At 37.6% G+C, this 6000-nt stretch overlaps 1 long non-coding RNA gene across 1 annotated transcript in view; it reads right to left on the reverse strand.

The window, feature by feature from the left end:
• LOC132242689 (uncharacterized) overlaps positions 1-753 on the reverse strand; it is a 54471-nt gene extending 53718 nt beyond the window's left edge. Inside the window, exon 1 of the long non-coding RNA XR_009454695.1 lies at positions 644-753. This is a non-coding gene — a long non-coding RNA (uncharacterized LOC132242689). The remainder of the gene's footprint in view (positions 1-643) is intronic.
• Positions 754-6000: the final 5247 nt, after the last annotated feature.

The raw sequence follows: 6000 nt of genomic DNA on the forward strand, positions 1-6000 counted from the left end.
AGAAATAGAGATTTAAAGTTCCAGAGTAAATCCTCCTCAGGCAGTTATATAGGAAAAATAGCTGAGAGCAGTGGTCGGCAAACGGTGGCCCCTTGAGTGTGGCTCTGCCACAAAATACCACTTGCGGGCACTTGCGGGCATGCACGTACAGTGTGATTGAAACTTCGTGGCCACACTCAAGGGGCCAAAGAGCCGCATGTGGCTCGCGAGCCGCAGTTTGCTGACCACTGGCTTAGAGTACTCTCTGCTTCACACTGCTGTTTGTAATCTTATCCTACAAGCATTCTCCTTTCGGCATATTGACAGTCTTTTGGCTGCTTCAATCTCCCAAAGACCTCTCTTCAGCAAAGGCTGCGTCCAGATAGGATTCTTCAATGTTCTTTCTAAAGTCTCCTCACATCATTAAAATTCTCTTTCTGCAGGCCATGGTCCTCCTGTTGGAGGAGGGGTTGCAGCAAAGGACACCCATATCCTGGCCTACCTGCTTGGAGAAAGATTAGAAAGCGAGCCAACACAGAACAAAACAGAAAAGGAGGCAGAACTTCACAATGGGATTTTTATGCTAATTTATCCAGCATTTTTTCATTGGATCAAGTTAATTTCTTTGTTAGAGCTAAAAATTGTAACACCAAAAGTTACTTACCTTAACGTATTCAGTTTTAATAGTCAAGCACCAATGAATTGCTCTGAGATCTCCCAGGTTCCCTGTACAACAGAGGACAAAACCCTGAAAGAGCAGAATAGGGAACTGGTACTGAGACGTGGGGCAGAGGATTGGAACAGCGAAGCATGGACCTTGACCTCGGATAGATGAAGCTGCGCGTTTCCTTATCACAGGCACTGGATATAAAAATTCCAGAAGTAAAATGTCATGCACATACAATGTTACAAAAGATTTAATCTGGATTGTAAAGTCCTAATGCAGCCTTTCAATATACGGTTTCTTTCTCCCACAGATTCACAGTGAACACTAAATAATAGTGATTACAGCAACCATGAAAAGATAACACTGTTACTGCGCAACGGTTGATGCCCATGGGAGACAAAATTATGACATTGGCTTTTAGAAAAGTCAGCTTTTTTTGCTGAGTCCACACCCTGGAGACGGAAGGCACTGCTACATCTTCTGGGGTCTGGACAAGTTTTAAGGGTTAAGGAGAACAAGGTGGCTTGTGGTAGAGCTGGCCGAGCAAATTCTGATTGGAGTTCTTTTGGAACTTGGCCCATTAAGGTATAGAGCAGAGAGGTAAGAAAAAGCAGGAAGGAATTCCAGTCGAGGAGGGTTTGATTGGTCAGTTCTGGATTCGTCCATATTTTCTGCCTGGGCGCTGATCTTCCATATTGAAGGAACTTTCCCTTCACAAAGGGCTCTGGTGGCCACACTTCTGTCACTGGAGTTCTGTATCCTGAAGAGTCTAGGTCAGTGATGGCGAACCTATGACACGCGTGTCAGAGGTGACACACGAACTCATTTTTTTGGTTGATTTTTCTTTGTTAAATGGCATTTAAATATATAAAATAAATATCAAAAATATAAGTCTTCGTTTTACTATGGTTGCAAATATCAAAAAATTTCTATATGTGACACGGCACCAGAGTTAAGTTAAGGTTTTTCAAAATGCTGACACGCCGAGCTCACCTTGAGGTCACCTTGAGGACAGAGGGAGCCCCCGGGCAGGACTGTCTCTGTGAAAGAAAGATTGCATTACCCACCACCACTCTGCATTAAGGAAGCAGAACCAGCGCTCTGTTTCAACAACAACAATAACCATGACTGCTAACTTTTACTGGATCCTAAATATATGCCCAGGAACTGCGCTAACCACTTTAGTATACGTATCATTCCATTAGCTGCGTTTCCTCAGAGACCAACCCTTTAACGCTGTACAATGAATTCTCCTAATTCAGAAAAAAAAAATACATTTTTTACAATTAAATCAGAAATCAATGTTTCTCTCTGTCTTTCCCTCTCTCTTCCATTCTTTCTAAATTCAGTGGAAAAGCATCCTCAGGTTCAGATTAACAAAAAAAAAAAAACAAGAAAAGGAAAAAGAAAATTTAATTTTTTAAAATTAAATTGGTGGTGGCACTTCTAAATCATGTGGAAATGTCTTCCACAGAAATCATATATTTCTGTGATGGTGTTCTCCTTTGTAGAAATATTGATGCTATTTATTCTTTTAGAGTTAAACAGAAGTGGGAGGAAATGGGGGGGGGGGTGCAGGAGGAAGCTGGGTTATAGTCATGCTCTGTTGGTTGCAAGGCCATTATCAAGGACAATCAATTTTTCTTCCCATTTTCTTTGGTCTAAATTTTTTTATCTCCAAAAATATGCCATGAATAGCCTATTTCTGATTGACTATTGGTGAATTAAAATAAAATGGAGCCTGATTGACAAATAGATTGCCATTCTAATTGACAAAGTTTCTTTTTCCCCAGCAACTCCATATCAGCACAGCATACTCACGGAGTTCATTTTCCAGTGTGAGAGCTCCCACCCTCTCTCACTTGTCTCCTTTTGTGAACAAGGCCTGCCAAGATGTGGAAGCAGTTGGTCAGGACTGCAGTAATTGCCAAGACACAGAGTTGACCCATAGTCCAATCCTGGAGCTCATTCTAACTGAAGAGAAATATTTTGGAATTGGGTCAAAACCACAATTACCACTCTTAATTATCTTTTGTATCTTCCTCAAATTATTGCAGACAAAAATTCTGGAGCACAGCAATGGCATTTCATAACATGCAAAAGAAAATTCAGATAGGCAACGCAATGGCATAATTCAGTATCCCAAATTAATATGAGACAATAATTTTTTTAATTTCTTTATTGGTTAAGGTATTACAACTGTGTCCTCATTTCCCATTAACCCCCAACCTCCCCGCCCTCCCTTCATGCGACAATAATTTTTTTTTATATTTTAGATTTTTTTCACCCTCACAAAAAATTCCAAAATTTTTCTGTAAGTTGTTGATATTTTTTATTTGCTCTTAATAAAATGGAAAGCTTCTATAAAGGTATAAACACAGACATTTGATTTACACAGAACTGTAAAAAATTTAATGTACCTTTTAAAATGGTACTTGGGGTATAACTACTTGTCATAAAACTTCTTCTTTGTGTTTCATCGTTTGCTTGTTTTATGTTCCATGTAGCACTGGCCTATTAATAATATCTTTTTACCTTTCACCTCAATGTTTCCTTTCTTACTTCTCAAAAGGTAAATGTGTTTGTTTATCACAATTATTAATGTTGTGTCCAAAACTTCTTTTACATAAAAAATTAAGGTGCAATTATGATTTAAAAGAAATGTATCAAAAATTTAATATTATTTATGGTTTATCATTGTAAAATCCTATAGAACATGATGATAACTTCTAAATATTATCCTCAATGACATAAAGCGTCTTCAAGTTGTTTTATAAAGAATAAAAATTCTCATTTCTGTTATTTTCCAAAGTAGGAGTATACAGCAGGTAAACTCTAATATAAAAATCACACTATAATTTGCAAAGGAGGAGCTTATTTAATACTCAAGAGCCTTACTAGTATCTAAAACAAAATTCACAAGCCACTAATGAAAGACTAAGAAAGAAATGGAACCATGAGTGACTGGAGGAGCCTGAAGGTATATATCCTTTGAAAAATACAGAGCTTGAAAGACTGGACAGAATTGAACATCCCGTCAGTTTCTTTAGCTAAGTTATCTATAATTCAATTCATTGGCAAAGTTCTGAGAACTTAGTTTGATTACACTGTATTTACTATGAGATATGAATTATAAATTCTGTAGAATTATCTGAAATTAATTCGACATTTCCCTCATCACCTCTAGCCTCAAAGTGTAAGTATCTGAACTTGGAAGTTAGACTGAATGCTAAAATGATTATAATAAAGTCAAGTTAGGAGAATAGGGATAAGTCCATAAGTCAAAAAGTGAGAGTATTAATGCCTCACTTTATGTGTCTGAGCACCTCTGATGAATACATTTCTATAATAATCCCTGAGCATATCAACATTTAAATACAAATGAACTTTAGAATGACTATGGTTTCTTTTTAATCAGTTGTACTTCCCTTCTCCACTTCTTCTTATAACAGAGAAAATATATTTGATGCCCTAAATGTATTATAAGAGCACAGTCTCAACAAATGTTTTTTGTAATATAAGAGGAAGCCAAAATTAATAATAATAAATTAACTTAAGCATGCAGTGCACTTCTCATAATAGAAACATATAAAGTAATTTAAAATATTGCTATAAAAATATCAGTGCTTAGGATCTTTCTTGCACATACATTTCTATTTTTAAATCACAGATTACCATATAATTGATGTAGTCGTTTTCTTATGAAATTCTTTTATGTCTCAGATAAAAAGGAGAGAAAATGAGGGAGGAAGATATTAAGCATATATACACACACACAATGAGACAGGCAGAATGTAAAGTCCATTCATCTTATTAACTGATGCATTTTAATGAAATGTGGAAGGAAACTCTTTCTTGCCAGTAACCATTATATTTTCTGGTGGGGTTTTTTTTGTTGTTGTTGACTGTAAAAAATTACATTATAGCTATGGGTAGGCTTTTTAAGCGAATCTTCCCAAAAAGAACTATGAAAAGTAGCATTCTTAGGATTACCAAACAGCATTGTCTTTTTTCTAAAGCTTAAAGACTGAGAGTGCTGAAACCTGCATTAGCTGGTTCAGGGAAGAAATGAGATAGCAGTGATTTTGAGTGCACACCTGGAAGAGAAACTCATTGCTTATTCACTTGCAAATGTATTGAGAATCTGTGCCTTCTTAGGTTACTTTTGAGTAAAGCAACCCATAGTTTAAAAAAACAATAATAATCCACTTCTTAGCTAAATCTGTATCAAACATTAAGGTAATCATTTCTGTTAGTGGGATTGTGAAAAGCAAACTATGCTTCTATTTTATTACTATGAAAGTAAAAAAGACACCAAGCATTTCAAAGTCTTGTCTTCTAAATGTATCTATGAGCTTCTGTGCTATTCTTCTCCCTGCTTTTCAAGTGGTTAGATCTCTCTCTCTCTCTTTGGACTTGTAATTTATACGGATCACCGAGATATCCACAGGCCCACACTCTCCAGTCCAAGTCAATCACTGTACATGACACCATGTAGAGACCTGGAAGCAACGTCTTCCCCTCAAAGGGAATGTTAGATGCTTCCAGGATATGAAACAGTGTGACATGCAACTCAGGAAAGTTGTTGGCGCACGGATGGGACCTGGGAATTATTATGCTAACTGAAATAAGCCAGTTAAAAAAAGACAAATACCACATGATCTTAAGAACAAAATAAATAGACAAACAAAATAGGTCCAGAGGTATGGATGCATGGACAGAATAACAGCCCTCAGTGGGAAGGGATGGAGAGGTTAGGGGGGCAGAGGACAGGAAGGGATTAACCAAAGAATAGATAAGCGTAACCCATGGACACAGGCAATGGTATGGGAAACTAGATGCGAGTTATGATATTACGTGGCAAAGTTTCTCTGGGTGTGGTGTTCACTTCTCATCCCCTCTCTTATGACAAGAGTTGATATAATTCCTTGGGAGGGGACTTATGACCATTGAGTTCCTTTCAAGGACGTATGTTTAGGCAAGTAAGTGGGTTCAGAGAAAGTCTGTCCCTTTATTTGCTGTTTTTCAAGTGCCTACAGATCAAAATAATCATGACAGCGAAGAGGCATGTTTCGGTGTGCCATGTACTGTCATCCTTCGCTACCTATAATGTCCTTGATGACTTGGACCCAAAACAGGTAGAAAGTTAAGGAACCTAATTTAGAGTGAGGTACATTCTGGAAAAACAGTATAGTTGCTCAGATCAGCAATGAAATGGTGATGGGGTGGTGGGAGTATTCATATGGTATTGAAGAAAAGGCCTCCAAGTAAAGACACACGAGAACTGTAGAAGGAAGAGCCAGCCACGCAAAGAGCATTCCAGGCCTGGGAAGCACCCATAGATTTTCTCTGTG

Source organism: Myotis daubentonii, chromosome 10, assembly GCF_963259705.1.
Source record: "Myotis daubentonii chromosome 10, mMyoDau2.1, whole genome shotgun sequence".
NCBI lineage: Eukaryota > Metazoa > Chordata > Mammalia > Chiroptera > Vespertilionidae > Myotis > Myotis daubentonii.